This window comes from Daktulosphaira vitifoliae, unplaced genomic scaffold (genome assembly GCF_025091365.1).
Source record: "Daktulosphaira vitifoliae isolate Bord-2020 unplaced genomic scaffold, ASM2509136v1 Scaffold_1, whole genome shotgun sequence".
Taxonomy (NCBI): domain Eukaryota; kingdom Metazoa; phylum Arthropoda; class Insecta; order Hemiptera; family Phylloxeridae; genus Daktulosphaira; species Daktulosphaira vitifoliae.
This window is the reverse complement of record NW_026099572.1, coordinates 27444101-27461838: the sequence shown is the minus strand read 5'-3', so window position 1 is coordinate 27461838 and position 17738 is coordinate 27444101.

Below are 17738 nucleotides of genomic sequence, written 5' to 3'. Positions count from 1 at the left end.
TATGAAATATCGTAACATTTTCTATTGAAAAAAAAAAAAATGTCACGTTTTTTTTTATTAGTCCGCGCTTAGTAAACTACATACACACATTAGAACAAAAAAGTTTTTATGATTTCAATGCAAATTTGTTTACATTTTCTATTATTCGTGGGCCTATTACGGATTTGTTCGAAAAACCGGAATGTTATCATTTTATGAATATTATAATTTTTATGCGCGTTGATGAGCATTAAAAACAGCTGCATCCCCGAGAGATAGACGGGAAAGGTTTTATAGTGAAAGCGCAGTGTCGTCACGGTTTTTAGCTGTTATTACGATACGTCTATGCGGCTTTATTGTCACGGGGTAAACGGACTGAGTATAAAGTTGGCAAGTGTTGCGGTCAAAGCTGAAATGTAATCGAGAAGGGTCGCCGACGTTGTTTTATGTCGGCGCAAGTCGTAAAACACACGTATGAAACACTACTGTACGGTTTCGGGTAACCGTGACCCCGCACATTATAAGGTCGTAGACGTTTTTTATACGTCATGTTGAATATAATACATATTATGTATTACAAATCGCGTCCCGCGCCGCATGTCTATTCACATACACACAAGCGTTCGCATGACAAAAAGTCATAATGTGTCATTCCGGACCTCGAAGAATATTATGACGTCAATCGGTCTTGGCGATTTATTAGAACAATCAACGGATCCCACAACGATAGGCAGTATTATCAAGTGTATTGCACCCCTTTGACGATATCACGCGAGGCGCCAACGTGTACGTCTACGGCTGTGGACTAAAAGGGAAAGCTAATTGTATTACTGTCGACAGAGATGTTTTATATGACAGTGTATCCTCTTTCGTACATAAAGCGTCTCGGTTTCCGACGACGATGCGAGTATATAGTGATTTTTATTATTACTTTTTTTTCTCTATGAGCTTGTACGCAGTGGGAGAGATGACATAAATCATTAACGACTACTGCGTATCAAAATATTATTCAAATATTACGAAAAAAAATTATTTGCGCAAATTGCATACGGTGCTCGGTTGTTATTTATCAGTCTTATTCTGCTTATCGCTTTTTTTGCGTTGCTCGCAGCCAAAGTACTCGAATATTTTACACCGTTACAGCTTTTTTTTTTTTACAATGGCACATGCACACTTAAATTATGTCGTTTTGCCGCCGTGTCGTATGCGTGTGGCTTTTTATTCTCTTATCGGCCGCCTCGTTTTTTAAATATCATTCGAGTAAAGTATTTGAATGTATTACGCGCAGTAACATTATGTATACAATACATTTTAGCATGAAAAACCGCGGGGTCCCGTATTTTGGCCATGCGGAACGAACGAAGGTAAAATATTTCATTATCTTTTTGTAAAACTATAGTACTACTACTACTACTACTACTACTACTACTATAATATCAATAAAAATAAAGCGTAACACACGCACTATGTACAAAAGGTGTGTGAGAATGTTGCACGTTGGCCCGTTGAATCCGCGACTCGATATCGTATTTATTATTCATGACCTGATTAATATAACGCCAATGATAATGCCCCACCGCTGCTTCGAGTTGCCTCCACGCGGTTAATCGAAAACCGATTACAATAATAAATTTGAATAATTGGGAAACATACGGGCTCGAAAAAAATTATAATTATTTGTAAAATACTTGAAACGCCGCATTGAAACTGTGCCGCCAACAAAAACCTACGCGCCCACATTATTGCAAACTTAATCGTGAAATTCTCTTCCGTTCGTAGACGCTAATTTAGGTAAAATATACAGTTTATTAAGTGTATATTGCATAAAGTGTATATCTACATAATAATAACGCGCTACAGTCAATTATATGTTTTGTACAATTTTGTACATTCGAAATTTAGAAAACCCGCCGTTTGCGTTGAATACAATATTTATTCTAGTGATGCTGTGTCCCAATATAACGGTGAAATTCTCATTCGAAATTGTTTTTAAAACGCACACTGAGAATTTTTTCATACTAATTACTATGACTTATTGTTGCTTTTACTTTGTTCCATTGTATAACTCAATGTTCTTTATTTTTAACGAATGCATGTATGTATGAGTTGGTGTACTCTTCGGTAACAAAGGCGGTGTAAAAAAAAAAAGCTATACATGACGCCAACATGAGTCAAAATCATTACACAACGTTTGAAAAGCCCTAGGAAAAACTAGACGCTGTTGGATGTGTTACAAGTTCACCTAATAGAGGGCATTATAATAACGTATGCAGTTAATGTTAAGTGGTTTACAAATACATACTTTTTCGAAAATTACAATCGAAAAGTATAAAATTGCTTTAAAGTTTTGCATTTGTTTCTCTATTTATTAGTAGTTAAATTCTAACTAAACTGAGATACCCAATATGCAGTTCAGTCGTGATATCGTGTCAATACTAATAATTGATTAATGATCATGACGTTATAACCAACCGTCGCAATATAGTTGGACCAATTGTAACAAGTTGACAGATATTACGAATGGTGTATTATGTAGACATAATTCAAGATGATCGATTCATAGATAATTGTCTCAAAGATAATACTTATCATAGAGGTCGAGTGTTCTTCAAGTTACGACTCGTGTTTATTTCTGGTATTTTTTTGACAAAGAAACTTTTTAAATTTATTCTCAGTCATACTTCGTTCAAATACGTCATGACCGTCGTCCTATTGGCTGCAAATTTAATCTAATATTATATGATTAATATTTTATTATATTGATGGTATCGTTTCCGGCGATATGAACGTAAAGCAATTATGACGTACAGTAAGACCGGAGAGGACATATCCTATTTTGAAAACTGACCGATGTCACGTTGTTTACTCAAAAATTATTATCTCTTGCAGTACTTATTGACGTCGTTACACTATTTACATCGTAGCTTGAACGTGACTATCATACATAGACATAAGAAGAGGAAATATCGAAATAAGTAGTTAACAATATACATATAAAAGATTAACTGAGTGGCTTCCAACCCGTTTAAGAATTTTATTTACGCTAATTATGTTAATAAATGTATTTTATTACGGGAAATTGTACTACTCCAACAGAAATAAAAAATTATACAAAGCCGACAAATGTGAAACTTTCTAAATATCTTACTACCGTTTCAAATTATAGTCTGATGTATGTGGATCAAATTAAGAGTTTTGGTGGTATAAAAATTATTGAATGAAAATTTATATCGGATAAGATATAATAATACACATTTAGTATTTATATCGAAAATAATTAGCCAAATAATTTTTTTATTTTAATTAAATATTTTATTTTATTTTTGTCTTATTAATTTTAATACATTTTTACTCTTTGAGAAAAAAAATTAGCCTAACATATTATAATATTATAAAAGCACAACTAAATCGTTATTACAATTATTAAATTATTCAATAAATTTAATTATTTAATTTTCATAAATATTTTAATATTTATTTGATTTATTATATTGAATTGAATTGTATTGGGCGCTTTTTTATAAATTAATTTAGACAACATCTTAACATACAAATTCGCTTTGTCAGAGTGTTATCACGNTACAATCAAAACATACAAATTCGCTTTGTCAGAGTGTTATCACGTGTAAAATTTAGGAAGGGTCTATTTTGTCGGAACTCACATACAGCCATTCTTACTATTAGTATTACGCCGTCCATAAGGCCTGTCACTTCATTTGTCATTTTTCTTGACCCACTTGTGTGCTACAACACAAAACAACTGATACGAAGGCGTAGGGTAAAGCGACACCTTGACCAGGGTCGTAACGTCGTCATTGCGATTGCCGGATGTAAATGTTTTAAACGGCGTTTCTGATGTTTTCTGAAGTTCAATAACATATTTTACACGAATATCGGTAAAATTGGCAATAATTTATCGCGCGTTAAACGCATTTGACGCACGTACTTCTCGAGACCGGCACAGATAAAAATAAAAGGCGGTCACAGTGTACGTAACGGCAGCAGTGTACAATGAACACACCATTTGTCACAAAGTTTTATGTTTCACACACTGACGTTTATTGGATTTTCAATATTAGTGGACAACATAACAGCGATAAGAATAACATAATTATCTTTAAACGTAAAGGTTTCCAAAAACAAAGTCGGATACGAGTAAAATAAAACGAAAACGAGAAATCAAAACTATCAACGGCAACTAAATGAATACAATTTTAAGAGGAATCGTCAAGTTTTCTCGTGTATTTTATGAACTTGTAGTTTTATTACGGTGGCAATCTCTGGCGGTCCGTGAGCCGAACTGTTCGTATGGATCGAAGTCGAGATTCAAACGCACAACAGTCAATTTGGTTGTATTCGTCGGACGAGTGTAGGGGAAAACTTCATTATTATTGCAGTCGAGTAGTGTTAACACATGAGCCGTTAACGTTCCAAATAGTTTTTGACGATACGACTTTTTTCAATTCTCTGGAAATACTCATTACACTCTAAGTCTTCATTTGTGGCACGACACTGTGCGGTGCCCATTCCAGAGCCCCACGAAGTGTGTGCAATTTAATTTGCAGTATTGATTTGCCAAACCGATAAGTGTAATAAATTGGTTTTATTCACTTGTAATATGTAAAAAAAATATATAGGTATACTTTAATGTTTACATAATTAATCAATCTATGAACATTTTTTGTCTAATTAGTCTTGTTTAAATTTTGTAAATTAGGAGTTAAGTCTGTTAAGCACATTGCACCGATAGATAGATTTGTTTGATGTCAGAGTTTATTGAAATTTGGTACGGTAACCTAATATTTATTTGAATGTATGGATAATTAATTAAAACTGAATATTTTTTTGCAATGTCAGATAAGATTTTTATTTTCCCCATACTCGTATTTTAATATTGAATATCCGTCAGGTAATAGGATTATATTCTACACGTGTATAAATAATTAAGTATATTTTATGATCATTTTTACAATACGGGTTAACGCAAATCGTCCAAATATTTTACTCATCGACGCTTTTATGACGTACTTAAAATGGCTGATGAAACGGTGTAATCTGAATTTAGGATAGGAAAACATGAGCTGTTTTTCATAATATCATAAATTCGTCAGCTTATTTTATCGACAACCTGTTACTTAAACGACTACTCAGGTCCCGGTTGTTGTCATGGTGATCACAGTGCGCTCTTGTTAGTGTGTATAGCATTATAGTAGTTCAGTGATTTTAGATACACTACTGCAGACCTTTAAGAAAAAAAATGAAGAAGTTTTTCAATATTACAAAAAAGGTTTCAGTTTATCCTAATGGTTGCGTGCAACTGTGATAAAGCACTAGCTTTACGTATCTGACCCACACTACAGTCAATAACCTCAGTAAAATGGAATTGATAAAAAAAAGTTTTTTCAATCATTTCTATTTAACTTTTGCTAAAATAAATAATGTAGTCAAATAAAGTATAAATTTGACTACAATAGAATAGCTTAACGCAATAAATTAAATTTATTATACTTAAATTAAATATAATAAATTTAAACGAAACTTGAATTACTTAAAGTCATAATTAATAGAAAAACAATTTATCATTAATTTTTTATAACACTTTATTTGGATTATTTATTTATTGATTAATATTATTGTTTGTGGTGTATTAAATTGTAGTTTAAATGGCCATTAATAATATAATTACCAACAATTAGTGACATGTAATTTTTCATTATAATAGAAGGCCTCTATATAGTAATAATTCAATTATTCGCTTCAGAAGTTGCAATCAATATAAGTGTTTTGTGTCTGTTTAAAATAGTATTTGTAATGAAAAAAAGTTGTATTTGATGGTAAATAATAATTACGCTTATTATGATCTACTGATTATTACTAATGTTACATTATACAAATTTAGTTCATTTTCAGTGATGACTTCAATTATTGGCTTTCAGATAAAATGTTGAAATAAAATCCATAATATATATTAATGTCCTTATCGTCCATTATTATATATTATTTATATCTATTAAGTTATTCTAAAAATTGTAATATAGAAAATTATTACTCTTTATTAATCTATAATAAAGACATTTTATTGGATGTTTTTCCTTTATCAATTTCTCAAAATAATAGCGTCTGCTAATTTAACTTTATACATGTACAAGGGGAGTAAGTACGTCGTTTAATGTTATAATAATTAATTGAAAAACGGCTAATTTATCTTGTATTTGAAGCAAAACAAGGTTGTATATAAATTGAAATTCAAGAATAATAAAAATAAAAACTAATAACACATTTTTTGTCTTTATGTTTTTAAAAAATGTACTAAAATACTATTAATAAAACCATTAAAATATCGGAACTTAGAACTATAAAATGTATGTTTTTTAAATTTAAAATTTAAATTTAAAATTTTCTGCTTTTTTAATAATATAGATGTATTTAATGTATTTTTTTTTTTAGAAAAAATAGAAACCAATAAATTAATATATAGAGGGAGTTGATCACTAAATTTCTCCAATAATAGTAATAATAATTATCTTGAGCATATTTTTTTGTTTTTTTTATTTATTTCTCGATTTATACATGATTAATTATTTTTAAAGTCTATCCCTTATCTCTTATAAGGGTACTAACTTTTTCTAAATTGGCAACATGGATAATTAACGTGTTTAACCTGTACGCAATTCTTATTATCTTAAATAAACATAGATAACTTTTTTTTTTACTACATAGTAATAGTACGCAAAATACAATTACATGAGTCATTCAGAAACATTACTATTCATTATAGTTCTCAATTTCGACAGATAGTGTTGGTGTTAATTCTTCTTAATAAATAACTTCCGGTGAACGTCAAATGCAAATCCCACGTGGAAACGTGTAATCGACAATCCGGATACGAATGTCTTTTTAAGGCGACATCGTCAATTATATGACTGGATGTAATTCGTCATTTTGTTTAATTTTCATATTATTCCTTGAGTATTATTCCTTAATATAACTGTTTTACATTACACAATTATGTCGGGTACTATTGTAAGTCATGTTTAAAAAGTTATTATAAGGTATTTTTAATATCTCGCCAATGCAAAATTTCTTTAAAGTTCTTAATTTAATGTCATTCAAAAAAAAATAATGTTTTAATATTGAATATTTTAAAAGTAAACAACAGCTTTAATTTTGTAATATTTTCCATTAATGCAAATATAGTTGGGGTTGTGTACCACGTTTTCATTTATAGTTTATTTTAGATAATTATAATTAAATCACTATCAAAAATTATTAATAGCTTATTTTTTCTTTTAACGAACTTTTTTTTATCCTCTCGTTAAAGTGCTTTTTACTAATTTAAGTAAACATTGTGTTTTTTTTATTGAAATCAGAATATATTTTCTTTGAACTATGGTATAACTTGTAAAAATAAATAATTTTCTAAACAATAAACACCCTTTAAATTATATTTAAGTAGCCACATAATAATGAGAAATAATTTTTTACGGTGTCAAAACTATTCATATGTGCGAAAAGTAAGCAAGTAAGTCAACTTGCGTTTAACATATACACAGTTGTAGACTATTTTTCATACAAAACGCACTACGTGTAATCTCTAAGTTTTATAGTCTACTGTATGAGTACTATCTTTGTAATCAGAATCGCACGGAAATCAAATTTATTTTATTAATTACAAGCTTAATTGATCTTTCATTTTTGCAATAAAAATGATCTATTTCAAATTCTAGTTGTAATAATATTCGTTTGGTCGAAATAAATAAATAAATATCTACTGTAAATTGGAGAACTGAAACAATTTAAGCTATCAAAAATTATTTTCAAGAATCAATAATAAATTTATAATGGCTCAAAAACTAGTGCATAGATTGCGCCACAAAACTGTATGTTTCAGGTGCGTGAAACTTATATTCTTACACTTCTATTATTTAATAGGTTCAAGTTTTTAAATAAAGTTTAATCATTTAATTATTTTATTATTAAATAATTTCAGTACAACATTTTTATTTTGAACGAATTATTAGAATTATCGTTGATGTGTTAAGTTTCTTATGTCCTTATTTCCTGTGATCTTCTTAAGTTATGTATATAACACTCTTTAAACTTCATTTTTAGTTTATGTCTTTAAGCAACAAGTTATTTTCTGCTAAAGATCTGATCTGAATTTGTAAAATTCATTATTTCGATGTTTTTCTGTTCTTTTAGTTAAAGTAGTACTTTGTATAAGATAAGTGTTTATTAGGTAGTAAATTGCTTTAGCTTAAGGCTGATTGACAGTTAGAAATTCGATTCTATTTTTGGTTTTCCATCGCTGTCAAAGCGAAAAGCAAAATAACACCAAATTATTGTAGAGGTATAGCTAATGAGTTATTATTTATATTATACTAGTTGTAACACACTAATTCATATAATTTAGCTAAAATGAAATTATTTTTGGATTACAAATCACAGACAGTACCTTTTGTATTTTTTTATTTCATGAAAATTAAAGAAAAGAACACTCAAGATAATTTAAGATGATGTCAAAATTTCTAAAGTTTTTAAAAATTGATTGTTTAGACCGATGCTACAAAATCGCCATCGAATTGCGCCAAGTATTTGTAATTTACTCAGTAGTGTGATCATATTTAAGACGTGTGCACAATCGTGTGCAACAACACGTGTAACTTTCAATTTATACACAAAGATGTTAGAAAATAAATAAATGTTGCAAGCCTTTTGGTTTTGTGCACATATAGCCGATGTGTTTGAAATAATGAATTGAACATTTTATTCTTTTCTGTATGTTAATTTAATATCCTAGGTCTATTTTGTTTTGTTCTTTCTTTTTTAGTATTTTGAGTATGTTTAATTGATTAATTTAACGATATGTTTAATTGTGTTCAGTAACAATATTTTTTTTTCCTTTGTATAGTCTTAGTTTCTATTGTATAGTTTTATTTTAATCGTTTAGCTATAATAATACTTCTGTATTGAAAGCTAATAAAAAAAAAACATTTTATTCGAAAGTAGAAAAATGTTGTAACCCTCAAAAACTTTATATTATGAAATAATATCAGCAGAAATTCATCAAAACTGTGGCCTTGAACAATCAATTATCCAAAATCGCTATTCATCGTAACATTTTATTGTATTTTCGCTGACGTAATGTTCGAAACGACTATTTTAATTAATGTTTAATATTACATTATTACAATATATGCGCACTATACATGTATTAATATTACAGTGCAGCTGCTGTCTGATCATCAATAAAACTTTGTTTAACTGTTAATTAATCCAATGTCGAAGTAGATTTGATTTCAGCTCATTTGAATCTTGTTTTTTTTCTATCTAAAACATCACCAGATCGTCTGGATCGTAATTTGTATTTTTCGTTAATACAAAAATGTGTTACAGACTTCGATTATATTTTCCAGTGGTCAAAGCATCTAGGGCAAGTTAACCCATCGGCAGTTATCACTTGATTATTGTTTTGTTTTACGGTACCCATTAGACTTAGGTAGCGGTTAGGGGTTAATAACATTTATTATAATGCATTATCATGTATTATGGTAATTGTAATGAGATATTACCGTTATTTTTCATTTATAACGTTCAAAAAAAATATAATATACCCGAGAGGTCAGTAACTTTTTCTTAAAATTAAAATATCACTGATTGGATAACGTTCTATTTTGTAAAACAAGTACGATTAACATAGCGTTGTTTTTTTAATTAGAGTATAATTAAATTTTCTTTTGATCTTGTTGGTTATGTCAAAATTAAAATTAACTTCAATACTGAAGCGAACCTTTATCTTAATTATTATTATCATTGGTATATTTTGATGACGAAAACATAATCAAACAATTTTTAGTCGTTTATTCAATTTATTATAACTGCGTCAATTATATAAACATTTATTACTGCACAATTTTTCTGAGTATTCCTGTTATGATCTATGGGTTTAAAAACAATACTAAGAGAAAGTACACGATTTAATGACTTTATGTAAACATATTAATTATGTTAATTTCTTAATTTTAACAAAATTATTATGTATTTACATTTTTAAAAACGGCTGCATATTTAATAAAATTATGCATGACGTCAATCAATTAGTATTATGAATTAAATTATTATAAATTGTTGATTATCTAGTTACTAGATACTAAACGACCAAGATATCTTTTCAAAGTAAATTAAACAAATTCATATTTTTTTAACTATATGTATACATGTAGTGTACATATATCTATTACATAACCACGTTTAAGCCATTTGAGACCAATTAAGAAGTATGTATTATCATTGATATTTTTCTCTACTACTGAGATATTGGTACACAAATTATAATCTCATTTTAAAATTATTTGTGTGAATTCGACGAACAAAAATAAGCTGATCAATCTTAAAATTTATATTATTTTTGCACCAGATGCTACAGCAAACTGTTAAAAACTTTGATTTACAATTAATTAAACGTTATTCAAATAAAAAAAGTTCTGTTTTCCATCAGAGTAGGTATAGTTTTATTATAAATTATGATGATGATAGGATTTAATTACATGTAACTAATTCACAAAAAAAAAAAAGTAAATCAAGCAATTTTTTTTTACTCCTCTTGATATCATCAGTTATAATGTTAAACTTCTGTACAATGTACAAGATTAAAATCAAAAAACATAATATATACCATGTGCACACTTCATTAATTATACAATCATTTGAATTTTTTTAAACTGTAAACTAGAAGATGAATATTTGATGTTAATTAATTAATGTTACATCGTTAATTGTAACGTCTAAAAACAACAAAAAAACGTATTACTTTATTATGTGGTTTTTGACTTAATTTTATTAATATTTTTTTGATTACACAACAACAAAGAAATGTAAATATGCTTCGACTAATGTCTACCGGTATTTTACTTTTAAGAGATGTTCTAAGAATTTGCGAGATAATCGTTGGAGCCGGCAGTTGTTTTTTGCTTATGCGTTTTGTACTTGTGAAGTAATCGCATTATTAGGTTCGGCACGTGTTTGCATTTCCTTGTTGTTATTGTTTTTGCATGTGTAACATTGAGTTCCGATCGAAAAATGATTTGCCGGTAGCCTGCGGATAGAATTGAACAGAACCCGAAGGTGTATCTTCGGTGGACCTGTCCCCCGTCAGACTCGTATCTTGAAATTAGCAATGGAATGCATAGGTCAATAATCTCGAAACTAACATGCAACCTTGATGCGGTCACCTGGCGTTTATTCAATAGCATATACAGGGTGGAGTAGATCTAACTGACAACTCCTATAACTTTTATAAAATTATCATTTCATAATTTTTATTATTTGTTTGTAATAATAAAAAAAAGTTAAATATATATATATAAATACTTTGTCAAACTAGTTGTTTTTTAGAGTTTTTCTTACAAACCTTTTTAATAGGTCAATAACGTTTTTAGGACGAGTAATTATTGAGTTACAAGCATTTTACTAAGTAGTGCAGCTAGTATTTGAAATACGTATACTCCACCCACACCACATACTCTCTCTACGCAGTAAAATGCTTGTATTTTAATAATTACTAGTCCTAAAACTGTTATTGACCCATCGACATTTGTTTATAAGAAAAGAGCTAAGAAATGAATAGTTTCAAATTTTGAAATTAAATTTGTTTTTTATTGTTATTAACAACAAATAATACACGTAGTCTACAAATGCAACAATTGTTAAAAAAAAAAAATTATAGAGAAATTGGATCAATAGTTATAAAAATTGTCAGTTAGATCTGTTTTACTCTGTATAATACTTGAACCATTGTATAATTGTGCCAGTACTATGCATGTGTATGGTCAGGGCAGCCGAGTGGCGCCAACAGACGTATACGCAAATAAGGATCTCGATTTTTGCCTTGGACGTGCCAATTAAATTATTAATGTTTAATTAATTTAAAGAGATGCACATAATACCACATTGACTGCATTGTATGTAATTTTGTTATTGTATTATGTTACTGTCATTGAATATTTTATAAAAATAACATACACCTTATTGCGATTCAGAACAGGATTTTTTCGTTTTACCACTTGCGCTTTATTATATTGTTTCTATTTAATTAGATATATCAGATTACTTATATTGATATTTTAGATCTTAGATTTCACAGGGTATTGCAAAATACGCGAAAGCTTTCAGGCTGATACGTCGTGGATAACGTCAAGCAATACTTATATCGCAGTAACTTTCTATTCGATCTCATAGTTTTCTATGTCTTAAAGTTAGAGCTTTTGGTGGTCTCTTGACGAAAACTTGAATAATAAACAGGGTACAACATTTTGATGACTGACAACTGGAACCTAGCCACTGTTGCAAAAACAAAACGTGCTCAGACTGGCAATAGAGTTATTAAACGTATCATAGCGCAAAACTCTTTTAATTAACAATCAACACACCAGACGATGCGGCTTGTACAGCTAATTGTCTCCAATACAAAATTATCGATGCCAGGAGTTGATGCTAATGAGTATTCAAAAATTGCTATTGTTTAACAAAATGAGCCTTACTTTTCATGTCAAAATATTAGTCTGAACATGCTGTGACACTGTAACATCTAACATAATCAAACAACCAAAGTTTTGGTATTGTTATTGTTGTTGTTTTTGCCATTCAATGAGATTCTGAAGCGTGTGTAGCAAAACGCAAGCGCATATTTTTTTATGGCTAATTTAATTTTCATTTGTGATGACGATTTTGAAGAAGTTTTTGCCAGCAAACCGTTAATAGTCAACTCCGTAGTAGCTCTAACGATAGAAATAATGTTTAATTATTAATTTTATTGGTTATGCCTCATTTAATTTCTTGCGCTGTAAACCTCACTCTGATGCTATAACATAAACTTTAAGAGAAACATAGTTTACTGACTCGCTTGCGAAACATCTAATATATCATGACGTAATCGGAACAAATGCAGATAAGTTTATGAGCTTTTTCTGCGTATTTCCGTTTTTAAGTTGCAATTTTATATTTTTCTCTATTAACTGCGTAAAAGCTTTCATTACACAAAACGCTGGTGACTTTATGTTATAAACTTTTGTTTAAAATGTATAATACGCATGATATCAACAGTGGATTTGTCCAATAATTTGTAGAAAAAGATAAACGACAGCCAAATTCCGTGAGCAAATGTTCTTTCCCTCTTTAATCTATGTGTTTCACTTTCATTTGACAGTGTACTTAATTGTGGTAATATTAGTGGGATCCGGTCTGGATGTGTGTATACATTTACCTACTTACACTTTCTTTTTAAGGCCATACGGAACAGCTTTAACAAAACGAAAAACCATCGCTTTTTTTCTAACAATGAAACTAGTGCTACACAAACAAAATTTATCATATCAGCCAATATTTACTCAGCTGATAAAAATTGCTCGCGGGTAATACAATTCGTATTACAGAAATTCAAATTGTCGTTGAATTGCTCATTGTACTATTGAGTATTTGACTTTCGATACAAGAAATGTTTGTGTAATACTAAATGTACATTTTCAAAAATCAATGAAATAACGAAAATCACAACAAACGTCTATGCACGTAAGCTGACAAAGCCAAAATACTATCTGTCTAGCTTAGTAACAAAATACAAGCAATAACAAATGTTTAAATGGGATTGGAAACATTTTGCCATTACGAAGGTTACATGTTTTTGTTTTTATTTCAACTGCATTTTTAACAAAACCTTTTCACATTCATTCTTACTGGCAGAGAAAAAAAAAAGAGGTCAGTAAGATCTCATTTGCTACGATAAGAATTTTTACAATATTTAGGCACACTACTTTATTTTATTAAGTGCTGCAATTGGAATCGTGCCCATTCCTTACTTATTTTATTAATATTTGCATGTTAATATTAAACCATTGGCTTGTAAATATAACACGTGTTCAGTAATGAATACAAAAAGTACAAAAGTAATCGGTGAACTACGATGTTGGGTATTATTTATTGTTTTAAAAAAATCTTACTTATTAAGATAAGAAAATATTGGAAAACTTTTCGTTTCCGTTATATTTATTTTTATAATATGATTTGGTTTCATGAAATGAACACTGTGGTTATGGTGTATGAGGTTCGTGTGAATAGCGCATAAACTAGAATGTTTTGGGCTAGGTTAGTGTCTTGAAATGAATCCATTGGTATGTGAGTTATTTTGAAAAAAATAAAACGTTTTCACCTCATAGTAAATTACCGAAACGTAGACAATATTTTACGGTTATTGCTCTTCGTGTTAAGCCAACCACAGAATTAAATTTAACGATGAACTAATTATTCTTGTGACAAGGGGTATACTAAATATTATATTTAAAAAGTTATAAGTAAAAGGATAAAAAATACCTCAACTTTGATTGTGGGATTTATTTATATTAGATAGAAAATTGGTTGACAACTTTTCATAAAAATATCTTTAAATTATTTACTTCTTTAATGTTGTATTTAAGTTTTGTATTGTTTATTTTTTAATCGACCTAAATAAAGTAATAATTGCTCAAATAATAATGATATTACAGAATATTACTTCGTTAATTATTTAGACTTTTAAATACTAGTTAAAACTAATGTTTTCCTTTGAATATAGTTATGAAATAATTAAATAATTAACATTAAATCTTCAAAAACTCCTATGAAAGTGTAATTTTGTCTTGATTTATTTATAAAATTAGATTAAATGTATGGTAAGTTGTATAAATTAAATTGAAAATCGAAGTATATTCCAGGTAATGGTATCAAAACACTTCACAACCTGATAATGTAATTAACGGTTCTGATAATTATAATTACCCGATCGGGTTGACAGAAAGAACTTTTTTTACCTCTAGTAATGAAAACTGACGTGGCTTGCATTACTTAGTCTAAATTTGGAGTTGACGCAAGTAAAACTTCCTAAGAAGACGTATAAATATTTAATGTTTTAATGGAAGGTGCTGGAGTTTTTTTGATAAATCATCGGCTTAAAGTCTTAGTTTTGTAAAACCTTTCGAGTAGTATTTACTTATCAAAGAATATCCTCCCTAAAAAGAAAAATTAGCTGAGTAATGGCACTTGGGTGAATTTTTAGTGAAATGGTGCAAATAGTCGGGTTCGGCCCAAAATAAAATCTCACATGTATATATAACAATTAATTTTTAACATTGAAAACACGGTACACAATGTATATATATTTTAAAATTAAATACATTTAATTAAAAGCTTAAAAACTTCTATTTGAATAATTTACGGTACTTCGGATTTTGAGTGGCATAAAGTGCAAACATTTACACGTTTAAATAAAAATTGCACAGGTACATGATTTTTCTCAAATAACGTCCGACCTACAAATTGTTGTTTCGATAAAATCGAAGTAAGAGTCTTGATAAGTATCAATAACGTTTTACACGATAGTTCATGTATAATACTTACAAACGCATTTGTCATTCAACAATAAGTATTTTTCAAGCTCTACGACGACTAGAGTTCACGCGTCGCTGACATCAACACATTATTTGTACAAAAAGACTGTAATATTATAATAACACGCGTAAAATGTTTACTATTTTTTATGAATGTGTAAAAACGGGACGATCCTCAGTTGCAAAATGCTTTGAGTAATACGTGCTGGGCTTAAATGGTTATCCTTTTTGGTCCCATACGACGTTTTGTGTTGTCGCATTTATAGTGGTTGCTGTAGTTTTTTATTTGTTTGCTGTACAAATATCCTGCACACATTTTACGTTCTCTGGTGGTTTCGATTTCGAGGATACTCGATTAGTTCACAAGGGTGATGAATAACAATATTTTCTGTGCATATATATATATAAGACGTAGATGTGCACATTATACAGATACGTTGTATAAATCATACAAAATCTGAATATGCGTCATTGGTCGTCAAGATAAATATTCTAAAGTGGGAGATTCCAAAAGAGGAAAAGAGAATTTTTTGCCTTACTCCCAGTTTTTTTTACTTCATATGATGTTATATTTTGTAACATAAACATAAATTTATTACATTTTTATTGTAACATATCGCTATTTTAAGTATTACGAATCTCTAGTGGATATTTTAATATTTATTACCATATGGATATCTTGAGATTAAGAATATTATAAAAAGAAATAAAATACAAACATATTTGAATATACTTCTGAATATTTAATGTAAAATATTTGGTGATATTTTTGATTCTCCGTTCTTATTTCCATAATACATAGCAAAAAGGGTACAATTTTTTATTAATACCGTTTTTAATATCAATCATTAAACTTGCATTCCGTGACTGAATAATGTCTTAGTATTTCGAAGTATAATTTTAATAAATTATTTTATTTGTCAATTTCAGTAATCGTGGGCAAAGTTAAAAAAAAAAATAATTCGTATTAATGAAACCTGCATGGTAAAAACAGTGAACTAATGAAATATTAAATTGTATAATCAGACTACATAGAGCTCATAAATATTTACAAATGTTAATTGAAAAAAGGGAAATTATTGAAGCAAATAGTTTCTCAGTTTTATTTTAAAGCTAATGACTTTGGGGAGATATAAAACATTCTTAGTAATACCTCGTTCTAGTGATATATATTTTCGAAAATATGTAACGTGATTTGGCTAAAGAAACGTGTTTCTTGGTTTGGAAAAAACCGATAAAGTCACCGAGTTTCCGTTCGATATAATGTATAATTGCTGATTCGATTCCTTTATAAAATCTCCTATGGGCTATTCTATGAAATAAAATAAACTTTTTGTGTGGGTGTCGGAACCCGTCGAATCGCGATAGGAATATTAAACCACATGAATTGAGCAGTTTAAGAACATTTCTTTGTATTAATTGTACAAAAAACAAACTGCTATAATGTTTTGTGCAATGAACTATTTTTATATTTAATATAATATTAAACTTGTATGTGACCCCATTAAATTATATATGACCTGATTACTGGTCATACGAAGACAAAGTTTTGCAATTACGCATAATTTTTATGGTTCGTCCGAATCCAGACTGCTGAACAATATTCCGAAGTTAACATATATTGTATCATATTAATTGTATACTACGTGGTCTCTCTCAATGCGGTAGTGATTATGATTATTATTTATAAATAAACAATTAGCGTGTAAATAGTTTATTTGTAAATAAGCGTTATTATTTTTGGTTAACAAAAATATTTAAACAATATAAAGAAAATAACTAAGAGATATCAGAAGTATCAGATAAAACAGCCTTATAAGCCTTCAATCCCTTTTAGCTTCGATGCGAAGCTGAGAAAGTATAAGTTTTACTATGATGTGTTTTTTTTTGTGTGTCTGTGGCCACTTTTTCTCAGTTCTCAGCTCTCACCGAATCGATTCTCTCGTTCACCATAAATGGGGGAAATCTCAAAAAAAAAAAAAATAAAAAATTTAAAAATCGCTAATTATCGAAATTTTTAAAAAATTTTTTATTTAAAATTGCCATAAAGTTTTTAAAAATGGCAAAATTGATATACTTTTTTTTTATATAGATAAATGAGGTATTTACCTATCATTTGATATATTTTTTTTATAAATTTGACCTTTTACTGTCTACGGGGGGGATTCAAAATGACAACTTTTTGACAAAAAATTAATTTTTTAACTTAACTTTTGAAAGTGTTCCGGTACTCAGACACTTTTATATATATCTTAAATTAAAGCTTATGTAATATACTTTAATATGAAAAAGAAAATTTTCAGACATTAGTTTGTTTTCATCGTGAAACATCAAAGTTAATAA